This window comes from Crassostrea angulata, chromosome 9 (genome assembly GCF_025612915.1).
Source record: "Crassostrea angulata isolate pt1a10 chromosome 9, ASM2561291v2, whole genome shotgun sequence".
NCBI classification, from domain to species: domain Eukaryota; kingdom Metazoa; phylum Mollusca; class Bivalvia; order Ostreida; family Ostreidae; genus Magallana; species Magallana angulata.
In genome coordinates, this window is record NC_069119.1 from 12,175,260 (window position 1) to 12,191,034 (window position 15,775).

The 15,775-nt window shown below is 32.5% G+C and overlaps 1 protein-coding gene across 4 annotated transcripts in view; it reads left to right on the forward strand.

Annotated features, from left to right (window-relative positions):
- The first annotated feature begins 3,803 nt into the window (after nt 1-3,803).
- Nucleotides 3,804-15,775, forward strand: part of LOC128162736 (corticotropin-releasing factor receptor 2-like) — a 35,648-nt gene continuing 23,676 nt past the window's right edge. The window contains exon 1 of one of the 4 annotated variants that reach the window (XM_052826082.1): nt 3,804-3,964. The gene's annotated coding sequence lies outside the window, so the exon portion shown is untranslated. Of the gene's footprint in view, nt 3,965-11,449; nt 11,601-15,775 lie in introns of those variants that run through there. The other 3 variants (XM_052826079.1, XM_052826081.1, XM_052826080.1) reach the window with 3 other exon arrangements.

Sequence of the window (15,775 nt, forward strand, 5' to 3'; positions counted from 1 at the left end):
CTTTAAATTGTTGTTGACAGTCGGAATGAAATGAATGGCCAAAATGAAGGTTAAATTACTGTATAAATAACAATTTTACACATCTAAACTTCAAGTCCTCTTTTACAAATCAAAGAAGTATGCAACAATAAAGAGAGAGAGAGAGAGAGAGAGAGAGAGAGAGAGAGAGAGAGAGAGAGAGAGAGAGAGAGAATCGGTTATGACGAGTCGATTATTTAACGTTTATTTAATAATTTCAAATTAAAGTGCAAAACTGACACTTGCTCGTTTCACCAAATAGTGCAGGCAAATTATGACAATAATAAGTTAACATGAAACATGTGTGACCTTGAAGTTTTAATCAACGTAATTCAAAACAATGAAATATTCCATTAACAAGCTCCCTGCCAAACAATAGCCTTGTGCCGATAATATCTCGATTAAATGTCTATCACAGGACGGCAGTTCATTCAGACGACTCTTTGAATGTTTCACGGCACATATTTCTGAGCGGATCCAGAAAAAAAATCCTGCTCTCAAAACATATGTAATAAAAACTAAATGATATGTAATAAGATGTTTCCTATTTCGAAAGTTTCTTGAAGATTTTTTGAGCCCAAAATAAATGAATAAATAATTATGAACATAAATTCGAAAATTGGTAAAGAAACAAATCTCCGCCATTTTGATTTTGGGGGCGCTGGCACGTTTTCAGCGCAGTCATTGGTCCTGCTAGTTGATTGACGTATTGTAAAAAAATTCCTTTATGCACATGCGTCATCAATGTCGCTTCCCCTGTAAGCTGTTTCAATGTTGTAAAAGAATTGTTTAGTAATGCGGAAAATACACACAGGTCGAATTCTGTCACATTCTGTCAAAGTGTCCACCTCCTGCGAAGTCCTTCTGATACCGTAGTACAATTAACACCGATCAAATTATTCGATCTCTTTCCATCTACTACTCCTCAATAAATAATACGACTGATTGACGTGTGTATATTGTCAGTGCATACTTACTAATGTAATAAATTAAAGGTCATTGTCATAATTTTTTAATGATAGTTTGTTCAATTTTATCCATTATATAAAAACCATGAATTATGCTAGTAGAAACATTTGATCAATGAATCAGATCTGGCAGATCTTCTTGGTTTTTTAAGCCATAAACTTTTATCTAGAAAAGAAAGATTCCAAACATTTTAGTTTCAAAATTATGCAAAGCTCTTCTTCTCAAGAAGATCAATTTAGTCTAAAAGAATGGCCACTGTCATCGAGCTCTGAACAGGTTTTTTCTAATAGTTCACTTTTTCACACATTGCAATTCTGTAGAATGATTGATATATTTATGATATAAAAAGTGTCCAGAATTTGTCAGTGAAAAACATATATCAAATCAGCAGAATATACACGTATGCCTGCTCAAACAAGGATAAACCGCTGAAGGGTGGGGGAGGGGGTCATATATCTATTTTGATTTGTAATTTGTCTTTCAGTCCATTTTATATCCATTTAATGACTGTTACAGAAAACTGGGGTGGTCCAAATTTGCTATAAAAATGAATTTTATATAAGTAAACCAGGGGAAAAACCAGTGATCTGCAATAAAAATCCCCCCACAACCCCTATTGTCGATCCATGTTTGTCAAATTAAAAGCAATAATAACCGGAACCGATCGAAAAAATGATCTATTAGACGAGGTTTAGCGAAGGAGTATAAGTAATAAAAACTCGGCCTTGAGAGAAGATTTCTTTGTGACCTCGTAGCGGCTAGATAACATTTACACTAATAATTCTGGCGGTTTGTCGGCAAATCCATTAATATTTGGCGGATTACAGCTCTCTAGCTCTCTCTCTCTCTCTCTCGCCGTTGATTTTCTATCTGCTTCTTTCGTTAATCACTTCGCTGAGCTAATGATGGAAGTAAGATACTGTATATGTGAGTGTGTGGAAAGAAACAAGGCGAAGATAATGATGAGATGTTCAAAGGATATGTAGATCGATACACCGAGGGCAAAAACATTTAGTGATTTATTGTAACAAATGCTATTTTCGAAATGTAAACAATACATTTTGACTGCAAAGAATATGATACATAATAGATAAATGGCCGAAAAAAAAACCCTGCCAAAACAAACAATGATAAATAAAACTGCATATGCATGTATACGTATCAGTATACTAGCGCTTATGTATGTCTTGTTAAAGAAGCATTGGCGAGTCTCAAAAAGTTACCGCAGCTTTAACGATAGATGCTCTCAAAAACGTACACTACCATGTACGTTCGTGTACAATTCAAACACTATAACAAAATGGACATTAAAAAAAAAATTGCAAGAATAATTTAAATAAAAGACACACAGTGTAGAATATCTCATCTTTTTATTTAAGAAATATGTACATATACATGTGTGTGTGTATAAAAACATATATATATATATATATATATATATATATATATATATATATATATATATATATATATATATATATATATATATATATATATTGCTATGTTTCATGTGTGCCAGAAAAATAGCCAAGCCTGGGGAAGAAATTTTTGTACATGAAAAGTGGGCCAAATGATAATTTGCCTATAATACAAACAAATAGACATACGTCTGTAAATGATGCACTTAAAGCATCTGGGGTTTTCTTCGAGCAAATGAAACACAATTTAGCTTATAATGCATGCACGGATCCAGACAACCCTATGAAGGGATTCAATGGATATTTGTTTTTGCTTGGGAGAAGTCCCACCCCTTAGGATCCACGTGCGAAATGCATTCAAATTAATTCAAACAATTTTGAAATGGAGAAAGAAATTATATCGGCAATATATATATATATATATATATATATATATATATATATATATATATATATATATATATATATATATATATATATATATATATATATATATATATATATATATATATATATATATGAAGTTAATATAACTCAAGATCGTGGGCGAACAAAGCAGAAAACAATATAACTAGGTCCGAATATGTGTTTATTGCTTTTTAATGTCGTGCCAAAACTGTATTTATTATCATTCTTCTTCTAGAATATTTTTTCTCTCGTAATTGCCCTCCTTTTCTGCAGACATATACAAATCTATTTCTAAAAAAAATAGAATCACCCACAAACGAAGTTTTGTAAATTAGCAATCATTTCTTAAATGTTATGCTTGAAGCCAAACGTTTATCTGTGTCCAGTATCTAAAAGAAAACAGCCGGTTTAAAAATGCACTTTTGATGGTAATTTAATCTAGTATTTTCCTAACAAAATATTTACAAACGCTATGGAACATGCAGTATGAAAATATATTAATGAAATTACAGCATGTTGTAGCATAAAGATGAAAGATTTTATTCCCTATCAAAATAAATTGATATTTATTTATTTAGATAACTTATAGATAACATGCCATTTTTAGAAGACCTTTGAATCTATGAGAATGTAGCATGTAATATGGAAAGAAATAATTAATATCTAATGAACTTACACAGTCAGTGATGCCGGGGTGAAGATAAATGCTATTCTTTTATTATAATTTTTTTTGTAAAAAATCAATTAATATAATAAGCTTTTTTTTCAAGATCTTTGAATTAAGCGGGGAGCAGTTTTGATGTTTATAATCTAACTATTCTGTGTGACCGATTAAATATCTTGTCCTTACCCGGTTTTGCCGGTAATCACGGCTGAAGGCACTGCCAATCTCTGCCCAATGCCAAGACAGCATGAGTCGCGATTTTGTTCCCCTAGCTTCTTTTTAAATTCCTTCTTATTCTTTTCTTTACCTTGAACAAAACTAAATCGGGGGACCGAGCATCGCCCTTATGAATTTTGTAGGAAGCAAAATCGGGACGAACTAATTTTCCAGGAGGCTCGTGTGTGCGCTAGGTGGATCATTTGTGACGTACATGTATTTATGTGCAGCAAATTTTGAAAGCATCGTCATTATTTCTTATATCATAAAGGTAAGGTTTTTATTTTTGTTATTTCGTTCCATATCTCGACTTTGTTTACATATATAACTTTGTTATTTTGGGCCGAGAATGCTAATAAGTTTTATGAAAAATGTGTTCATATTAAAAATGAGTGTGCAGTTTACATGTATATGAAACACCAGTGTACACATGTATGCTACTGAATGTAAACATGACGTCATGACTAAACAATAGTTGGTGTATTTGACACAATTGAGGAACATTATTTGAATAAAATTTTGCAAAATTAAGAATTAAGATATTGAATTGTGTAAGTCTCTCAGAAATGACATATACCCCAGCCTCTTATCTCCACTGTCATTTAGAAATGATTAATATATAGTTTTAAACTTTAATCGATAATGACATGCATAATACTTTGATAAATTTGTTGAAATCGTTCTTGAGAATCTTTTTGTCCTAAAGACGATTTACACCTTAAAATAAATTTAAGATGTAAAATTAGTAATATTCGTAATTTGATATACAAAAGTACATGTACGTGTATACATATATATTCTAGCACAAACGATAACAAATTGAATGTTATGTACGCAGTGCTTCACAAAATAGCGTGTAAAAAAGTGAACGTCGACGAACGTAAAATTACAGGCCGCATTTTTGTATTAAATGATAATTGAGTGTATAATAAATGTGTAACGCTGATTACACATGCATGTCAAGGACCCAGGCGCAGCACGCGTGTGTATAATGGGTTTTTATGGGACTTTTGTCACCAAAGAAGATTTGTTTGAGGAATGTGTTTTTCAAGTTTATGTCGCAGTTACATGTAGATATATTTTGGAAAGATGGATATAATTAGCTTCTAGATGAATAGGGTGAACTAAGATATTAAAAATAACAATACTACATGTATATGTTAATTTTATTTCATAACGTAAAGTAAGATTCTTGGTCTGTGGAGAGAGAGAGAGAGAGAGAGAGAGAGAGAGAGAGAGAGAGAGAGAGAGAGAGAGAGAGAGAGATTTTTACACAAGCTCTTTTAGGCTCTTTTAAAATTGAGGTGAATTTTCAAAACTTACCTAGATTAGCCAAAGTATTTGACATGCATTTTGATTAAGATTTTAGGCCATATTTGCTATGTCCAGAACTTCCACACCACCCCATCCCCCTCTTCGTCAAATTTCCTTACATATAGAAGAAGGATAATTACCGCCGATGCCGATGATGCTATTGTAATTAACATTCAAAAATATTTCGACGATTGTAACATTTATCTTACAACGGTTCTTCCCCATGCATGAACACCCTGTAAACATGTTAAACAAAAAGCAAAACAAGTTATATTAACAGTAGAGTCGGAAAATTATTTTTCAAACAATTCATCTATCGGCAATTTGTACAGATGATTTTTCTCTGTACCACACACATGTATCAAGAAAAATTCCGCTGATTTTACACAATTTCAGCCCCCCTTTAAAACAAAAAATATTTTTAAAAACCCGAAATCACCCCCCCCCCCCCCAACTTTGTTCCAGTTCACATGTACTTTATCGTGTCTACTCGGCCGTGTTAAAAATATTCTTGCAAGAACGAAAATGATATGTCATAAGATCACTATCTTTGCCGAAGTCGGACTGACATTTCTATCTGGGGACAAGTTTATCCTGATTGTCAGAGGCTTATTTTCTTCATCCCCTGGGATGATAGCACTAGTCTCGGCGACTGTGTCTTCTTTATAACTTATATACCAGTGTTATCCTCTACTTGTCAAACGTTGACCGAGTTAGCATGAGTACCGCATTATGCATGAATTTACTTCAGTAACATTCAGACCAAAATGTTTGACGAAATATAGAATATCTTAAACAAAATAATTATAATATCGACAATGAATAATTTCTAGTGTACGCATTGACATGCATAATACACGTAACTCTATTGCATCTCTCTTTCTCTCTCTTTCTCTCTCTCTCTCTCTCTCTCTCTCTCTCTCTCTCATTTCAAAAAACGATCTTTTGAGAAAGAGAGATAAAACCCATCGTTGTGAAAAAAAAAATGAAATTCAGTTTCAATTCTTAGATAGATTTTCCTTCAATTCGGACAGCAAGTTATCTATACAGAGTATTATAATTTGTTAATGTCCTCTTCAAAATTAAAACTGTCTTAAATTACAACAAAAGAATGATTAAGTGAAAATTAGCATTGAAAAATGAAATAAATTAACCCAGCAGTCACGTGAGTTTTAAAACACTAGACAAATAATTTAATATTTCAAAAACATTCAATGTTTACAGGTTAAAATAAACGACGGGGATTGGTTTAAATATATACATGTAAACACACACGCAAAATATGGCGGCCAAGGAAAAAAAATCCTCCCAAAACATCATAGAGCGATATAGGGCCACTCGGGATAACAAAGGCTATTAACAAGTTACTTGCTTTTAAAGTCCGTTAGCGACTTCTTTCTCCTGATGACCAATCAATCGGATTAGAATTTTCAAGTATTCTTTGGATCTTAAAGCATAAAATTAAGCTACGCGAACCATTGTTATTCACGTAAACGGTTTCTATTTTTAAGCGATATCTTTCTAATTATACATATATAAAACATACTTATGGGTAAATCCTTTAAGTGGCCAAAAAGGAGGTTAATGTATGTAACTCATATTGAATGTTTGTGGAACGGCTTAAGGAGGATAGGTAGTTACATGTACCCAACATCGGATGTACTTTGAATTTTAGGTATGATTTTTTTAAAGATGTGAACTATTAAGTAAAAACAGAGACCCTCACCCCCTCTTTGTCATTTATTTTCCCGAATGAAATAATAACAATAAACTAAAACATTTTTTAAAAAACTTTTTACGTGCACTTAATATTATGATACTGCGTTATATTATCTGATCATTTTTTTTAAGGCTACTTTCATAAAATTTTGCGACTCATCAAAATAAAAAATCATTCAATGTTAACCTTTCTTAAACAGGGATAACTTGAACAGGACCTCATTGTAATAGCATGTGAGAAAAATGGTTAGTTTTCGCAAACATAGAAAGCTGTATATGTTATACATGTAACCCTCGTAAGAAAAAAAGATATAAAACAGCATTTAATACTCTTTTTTTTTCAATCTTAGGATCGGTCAGTGATCGGTCGGTGATCGCCGGCATGAAACCGCTCCCCCAAACTAAAGTACTTTAATTACTCACACATGATCACGTATAAAAATAATTGAGCGTGAAGAATGCTGCGACATGGAAGAATTGAGATATCATTTCTAGCTCTTAATTCAGTTGCACTTTTAATCCGATAAATACATATCTAAAATCGCATTACAAACCCAAACTAATTTCTTTTTCTTCACTAATAGCAAATAACTTATACAAACTTCCAAGACCGAGTGCTTGTTGAAAAACAAATCTCCCCTTCCCGTTATATCAGTGCGGCGACAATGGGGTTTTAACTACATGTGAGATTTGGCCAAGTTTATTTTGTTTATTAACTGAAGTAAGAAAATCGGAGTCTATAAAGCCAATTTCGGCGTCTGAATTTATAAGCAGGCTTGTAGAAGTTGTTTTCGGGCTAAGAAAAATCTAAAAAAATAAAAGATTAGTGCGTTCGTTTAGAACTTTGTAGTGTAATAGGATCAATGTTTAGAATCAGCTTTTGATGTGTTTATATCTTTTATAAAATCTGAAATATCAAGATATATTAATAAGTATTCAGCTTGTACATGTCCTATAAGACCCCCTTCCTAATAAAAAAAAAGAAAAAAACCCCCCGATAATTACATGTATAACGTATATAAACTCTAGCATTTTTCTTTGCTTTGATTTATTTTCATGAAAAAATCATTGAAAAAAGAAGAAAGATAATAGTCTTGTTTATTTGATATCCTGCAGCACTTAGTTGTCGAGCATACCTTTATTTTGACTCATTTACCTGTGCCCTTCAATTATAAACATATTTTATTCTTTAAAAAAAAAGTTTGCAACATCTATGAAAACAGCTTTAGGGGGTAATAAAAGACATTTGGTTAAACACTAAATTTTACGCTGTGGACATTTTTTTATTTTTGCCCTGTGCTTATTTTTGGACTCTATGATAGGGAAGAGAATTTCGTACAACCTAATACGTACACAATGACATAATATTATGAACGTTTCTGTCCGACTTATAATTGGATGAGTGAGACTTTTATTTTGATGCAAGGTCATGCACATTGCATTGTACAAGAAAAAAGAACATGTCTTAATAACCTGCCTTAGGGAAATTGGTAGAGTTAGACCTTTTATTTCTTAGATGCGTCTTTAGTTTTTTCCCTCGTGAAGTGGGGGTGTAATGATGCTTAGATAATCATCGGTTAATTTATTGCTTATATTTTTGTTTTGATCAAATGTTTTTAAAACACCCACTCTGTCATAAAAGTGTACAAAAATTATACGTTTATGCAATTTTAAAAGAAAATGCATAACACCATGCCAAAAAAGTCATAATAACTCCCTATTGTGAAAAAAATCCAAATGTTTCTTTATTTCTTTTTTTAAAATATTTTTATAATATTCTGCATAAATAAAAATCAAGCAAGTGATGGTTTTTCTAAAAAATGTTCAAATGAAAACATTGTATAATGTCAATCTGTTTCGTAAGCTCAACATAGCTTTGGGCAACCGACTTTTTGAAGATGCTGTTATATTCATCGTCCGAACATAGAAATTGTAAGGATAATCCCTGTTGATGACAATGCAATTAGAATAGTCATTACAGATGACAGTATACGGATCAGTTTGGCTATATAATAGAGACACAGTTATGACTATGGACCCCTGTTAAAGGTTGTTATATAAATATATAAGAATCAAGATGACATACAATTTATAAGGTTCCGATTATCAACTTATGTCAGTAAATCATAGCTATCGATTATGATGCACCGCCAGATTTTAAGAAAGAATTACAATGTTATTTAAGAAGACTAGAATAATCAACAAATGACCCCTCAGCAGTTTTATTACATTGTAAGTACATGTATGAGAGATGATGCACTCTTGCGAGATCGCATACAGTTTGAATAATCAAGGCTTTGTGCATCCTTTTTTTCATGCAGGCATAGGTGCAAGGGTACAGAATTCTTTTGTAACGTGATTCATGAAAAAAAAAATCAATATTTTATGACAATGAACGTTTTTTAGTTAAGAAATAGTGATTCTATAGATTTGATAAGGGGGAAAATGCTAAAATGGCGCTTACAGGTACTCAGTAATAGTTTCCCGGTATTTTAACTATGCATAAAACCGAAGAATGAAGAATGATTCTTCATTTATTCAAAGCGGCGATGGATTTTTAAAATAAAAAAAATAAAACCAAAATTTTTTGAAATATATAGCTTAATTTATTTTAACGTTTCATATTTTCATCTCTTTATAAAACGCTCTCCTTGTAAAGAAGATAAATAACGTCTTTTAATCGATACGACCAGTCCGGACCCTCTTTAAAATGATGTGTTCCTACAGCAATGATATTTCTTCCATCTTTGCTACCAAATTAAAACGTTTGTTATCCGCACCACTCCTCATGTGAGGAGCGGCGCGGTTCAGAAACCCTTGGCTAGCGAAGATGCATTTCTTCTCTCATCGGCACCATGCAACTTATGACCAGAACCCCCCAACCCCCCATCCCACTCCCAAGAATATCTTTGCAAGATGGCTTTAAGTGTCATCAAATTAAACATGTGTACGTGTGATTTTTATAACCAATATTTCATAACGCTGAGAGATACCTGTAATTCAATTACAATTTTTTTCATTTCATTCACTGGGAACGATGAAATTTTGACTAATGATTACATTAATATCCCAGTTATCTTTAACAAGAAATAAGTCTTTGGTGATGGGGTTATTTTGGTCGACGCCTGTACATAACCACGAGTTCTATATATATTCTTAGAAAATCAGAGTTCATTACAGTATGTATCAAAGAGATGTGATTTTAATATCATGTAACGTCAAAATCCCGCTAAGACGTCAATCTCGGGAGTATTGATCAGCTGGCGTTGTACAGACATCAAAGGAAAGTAATAATCTGTTGACATGCTGATTACAAAGAAGGTTATAAAGATGGTCTTGTGGTATACACGACAGATAAAACAAAATTGGGAATAGAAGCAAAAAAAAAAAAAAAAGAAATGCCGTAAATAGGATTGAATGGATAGCTGATAAAAATTCCAGGCATAAGATGAATCTCAGAAACAAAACCAAAAAATGGAGAAAGAAAGAGAAAGAGGGGAAGATGGAGAGAGAAAAGCAATGGGAAAACTGTTTAGAAGCGCGAATACAGAACCCCTTAGGGATCACGAAGGGAGATCCGTTCAAATCAGGAAATTAAAAGGCTGAATATATCCTGGTCATCTTTGATGCTGTTATTCTATAGATATCTAATGATGGGCTGTCACAGACATCTCTCTCTCTCTCTCTCTCTCTCTCTCTCTGTCTCTCTCTGTCTCTGTCTCTCTCTCTCTCTCTCTCTCTCTCTCTCTCTCTCTCTCTCTCTCTCTCTCTCTCTCTCTCTCTCTCTCTCTACTATTGACAAGCCAACTTCTTGAAATGACTCCTGGAGTTGTGCCAAGGGTCAAATACCTACTATAGCTCTTCATTCCTGCATGAAAAAAATCTCAAAAATACAAAAACGTTACACCCGTCAATGCCATGCTAATTTTACAACGAAAACATTAATATTAAACGATTTATAGGCGCTCTTGTATGTATGTAATATTTTTTCAACATTATTGTTTTTTTGTTGTTTTTTTTTCTATTTTTCTTGCATCATTGAGTTGCACAAATTCAAAATGTTAAACTCGTTGATAATTTTATCAGTTTGACAAGAATTAAAATTTCGGGAACTTTGGGAATTCCGTGGATCCCTGCGATTATTTCGTTTCGTATCAAAGTGCAAAAATATTTAAAATCGTGAATGTTATTGTCATTTCATTTAGTGTTTACAAGATAATAAGAACATAATTTTATTTTAATTTTAATTAGGAATGTACATGTACAGTAATGTACTTCTGATTTCATATTAATTTCTGATTTCATTAACTCAAAATATCTGAAGTTATAGCGTACTTTATGGTTTTTATTAAATTAGATTATTCAAGTTTTGGAAACAAAGCCATTTAAAACATGCGTTGTACTTTGTTATGTTGAGAAACAAAATGTTTAATGCATTTAAAAGTTAAATAATGTTTTTACTATCTTTCTTTCTTTCTTTCTTTCTTTCTTTCTTTCTTTCTTTCTTAGAGCCCACGATTGTTTAAATATTGACTTGACTTTTGGTGAACTTTTAATACATATTTATAATACGCTGGAAGAGTGGGATAAAAAAATTAAATCCTTTTAAAGGGACAATCTTAAGTCCTTAATCTGTTTACGTTATGGTTCACCTCCCATTTGCAAGTTACCTCAAATCACCCATTTGTTTGTCGCATGTAACAATCATCTAATACAGACCTTGGCGTTTCCTTTTGTACAGGAAATATTCAGTCGCAAAAATGGCCTATCGAAATGGCAGATACCCATTTACATGTAACTGATTTTGGATTTATCTGTTAACTTGAAAGAGAGCTTCCCTCAACTAAATTGGATTAATATAATAGAAGAATACAGTAAGTAAAATAATTTAATTGTAGTACATGTTATCGCGTTCGTTTTGTTTGAAACGCGGTGGTTCTTGTAGAATGTTAAAATGGATTTCTTTTTTTACAAAGATGGAACAGTGAATTTACATGTAACAACTCCAATAAGGGAATGACTTAAAGAATTTTTAGAACAAAGTATGGGTGTTTTGAATATTCAAATGCGTTATCTAGAAAATTTAGAACTATTCTTGTGAAATTTAGAACAAGCAATCTCCGTCTACCTACATGTATAAAGGTTGGTCACTGGAATATTTGCAACGTCATGAACGAGTTTGTAGCTTTGTGTAATAATAATAACTAGACACGATCTCGTTGCGAGCAACGAGGAGGTCTTCCGTCCGATTTTTAGAAGGAAATTTAACATCATCGACTTTGATTTTCGACCAAAAAAACATGATATGGAAAAAAGAGTGGAGAACTAATGCTTTTTGTATCACATTTTATAACTTCTCTTATATTGTTTTTTAAATACTTGCATTTCTTCAAAATAAGATAGAAAAGATTAAACTTGTTTACCTCTTGCTCCTTAAAAACCCTTATTAGGTAACGCAAGAGAAAATCATTATATTGTTAGGAGATATAAACATATTATACCTAATTCAGCTTAAATAACCTTTCACAAAATAGCTCTTAGTAAAACGCTATAGATTAAAGACTTTAGAGCCCTTTGATCCCCTAATTTAAGGGGCCAGCCCCTTTTTCTTGAAATCAAATGCAAGGTCATTTCATTCTGAACACATTTTGTCAACAAATGTTTAGAAATTCGTTACCGTTCTTGAGATATATGGGAAAGAAGGTTTTAGGGGCCGATCCCTTATATCCATGTAGGGGCCGTTTAACGAAATTTTAAGGATGCATATTGTTAAGAACATCATTTTGAACAACTTTTCTTCTGTACTGCATTTCAAAATATTTTTCCTTTCTGAGATATGGGTAATCATAATTTTGGACTTTTGGCCTCTAAAAACCCCTAATTACATAACACATGATAAAATCATTAGATCGCTTAGATACATAACTGTGAGATAAACATATTTGCTTCTATAACATTTTACAAAATATCCCTCAGTAAAGGGCTAAGGATAAAAGACTTTAGAGCCCTTTGATCCCCTAATTTAAGGGGCAAGCCCCTTTTTCTTGATATCAAATAAAAGGTCACTTAATTCTAAACACATTTTGTCTAACAAGTTTTTAGAAATTTGTTACCGCTCTTGAGATATATGAGAAAGAAGGTTTTAGGAGCCGATCCCTTATCTCCTTATAGGGGCCGTTTAACAAAATTTTGAAGGTTGCATATTGTTAAGAACATCATTTTGAACAACTTTTCTTCTGTACTGCATTTCAAAATATTTTCCTTTCTGAGATATGGGTGATCAGAATTTTGGACTTTTGGTCCCTAAAAACCCCCAAATTACGTAACACATGATAAAATCTTTACATCGCTTAGATACATAACTGTGAGATAAACATATTTGCTTCTATAACATTTTACAAAATATCCCTCAGTAAAGGGCTATAGATAAAAGACTTTAGAGCCCTTTGGTTCCCTAATTTAAGGGGCAAGCCCCTTTTTCTTGATATCAAATAAAAGGTCACCTAATTCTAAACACATTTTGTTCAACAAGTGTTTACAAATTCGTTACCGTTCTGGAGATATATGAGAAAGAAGATTTAAGGGGCCGGTCCCTTATCTCCTTATAGGGGCCGTTTAACGAAATTTTGAAGGTTGCATATTGTTAAAAACATCATTTTGAACAACTTTTCTTCTGTACTGCATTTCAAAATATTTTTCCTTTCTGAGATATGGGTGATCAAAATTTTGGACTTTTGGCCCCTAAAAACCCTTAATTACCTAACACATGGAAAAATCATTACATTGCCTGGATACATAACTGTGAGATGAACATATTTGCTTATACAACAATTCACAAAATATCGTTTAGTAAAGGGCTACAGATTAAAGACTTTAGAGCCGTTTAGTCCCCTAATTTGAGGGGCCAGCCCCTTTTTCTTGATTTTAAAAGAAAGGTCTTGTAAATAAAAACTATTTTTACGTTACATGACTTAACAAAATATTTTTCAGAAATTAGATAATTAAAGAAAACCACAAAAAAATTATAACGTTTTTTAATCCCAATTTTCGGGTCCAGGCGAGCTTCAAGGAAAATGGCTTCTTGACAAATCTAAAACAAGCAAGCATATCTGCCATTACCACTCTGTCTTGCATATAAATTTCAAGTCTCTAACTATAACGGTTCCTGAGGAGATGCGTGGACAACATCATGCTCCAAAATACAGGAAAAAGGTAGATAATTCAGAAGCGGAAGTGAATTTTCAGACAGGAAGTGGGATGCAAAGAGATATTCACCAAAGACATTATCCCTGTAAAAATCATTAAAATCGATTGAGAAATGCCTGAGAAATTAAGGGTGTCTACCAAGGAGAAAAATAATAATAATATAGAAGAATGAGAACCCGTAGAAAAACAGTAAGGTCTTCCGCTGAAGACGGAAGACCTTAATTAAATGGGGGGGGGGGGGGAGTTTCAATACCTTTTAGAGTGTGACATTTTTATTCGAAAAGGTTTTTATCAAGAAAATATGTTGTCCTACCGAATGCTCTAAAGTTCTGTCATGTAATGCTGTTTACTTGCTCGTATTGAAAAAAAACCCTCTTTAACTTCAAAACTAAAACATATGATCTGTTCTGCGCAGGCAAACTGATCCAGCTCTGCTCATCCAGTCTCCTTGTATACTACAATATTAAAATATGTGTATATATCTTGAAACTCTTGTATCATTTGTACAGTTTTGAGAGAAGACATGAATCGATTTGATTTGAAAAAAAAACAACTTAAGGAGTCTTATCAAAACAAAGGAGAGCTGAATCTTTCAAATCTTAAGACTATTATTTTATTTTACTTTGCAACGCGGCCTTAATCTACACACAAGGATGCATCTTACAAACGAACCTACAAAGAACGAAGCTCTGCCGTCAATCAACTTATCAATGTTAAGGTGGCTAGGCTGTCAACAAATTAACCAACACAACTTAGAATTCCGTACATTTTTCACGTGTCACAAAATTTGCGAAAATGGGAAATCTTGCAACTTTATTTATGTCAGTCCTCTTTGCGATTCAAAAAATTCTTAGAAAACGCATTGAATATTTTGCGATGTAAAAAGACCGCGAAAATTAGACCATATATACGATATACGATACTTTATTGAACCTTTCTGTCTCATTTCGTTGACCGAAAAAAGAGCCTAATACTTTTCTTCCTTTTGTTAACAGTGAAGTATGGCTTAATTTAAAATTGTATAAGAATGTAAACTTTTTCAATCTCTGATTATATTTAAAAATGTTTTGTATATAACAAACTTCCGATCCAGGGGGCCCCTGGCACCCCAGGTGAGGAATAGTTAGAGGGCCTCTGTGGAGGTTTTGCCTCAAAATCTCTTTTGTATGTTATGAAATAAATCTATACATAAAAAGAAAAAAAAAATTAAATTGTCCTTAAAAGGTTAACACAATTCAAGTAAAAATTATTAAATAGATTTAAAAGGGTGGAAGACACTTATTTTTTGATAATAATGATTTACTCTAAGGGGATTATTCTGAAATCAAGACTTACTTTTAGTTCGTTTGTACATGTACAATGTCCTCTTTTTTAAAACAAAAACAGAGCGATGTTTCAATTTTGTTTACATATTTGAAGACAATAGTTATGCAACCTTTTTATATCATTAACAAATTAAATGTGTCAATCAGTGATATGTTTGACTTTTGCAAATTGTGTCTGATCATTTATTTGAAAGAATACAGCTTGATTAGTGTGTTAAACCAAACTAAGATGTATATATATTTACATGTAGTTGACAAATTCCATGCACATTTGTGTAAGCATACATCAATTTACATACATCAATTTATGAACAAAATTGTCTGTTTTGAGGTAAATTCAACACAAGGGCATTGTACGTGACAAAAAAGTGAAGCCATTGCACATTGATGTTAAGAGGGCTCGATGGTCGTGGCCAATTTTAGATTATTTTGGTCTCCTTTCGAAAAAGAGCTCTATATGAAAAAACCGGTAAATATCCAAATTTAGAAGATAAAATGCATATTTTTTTTCCATACTA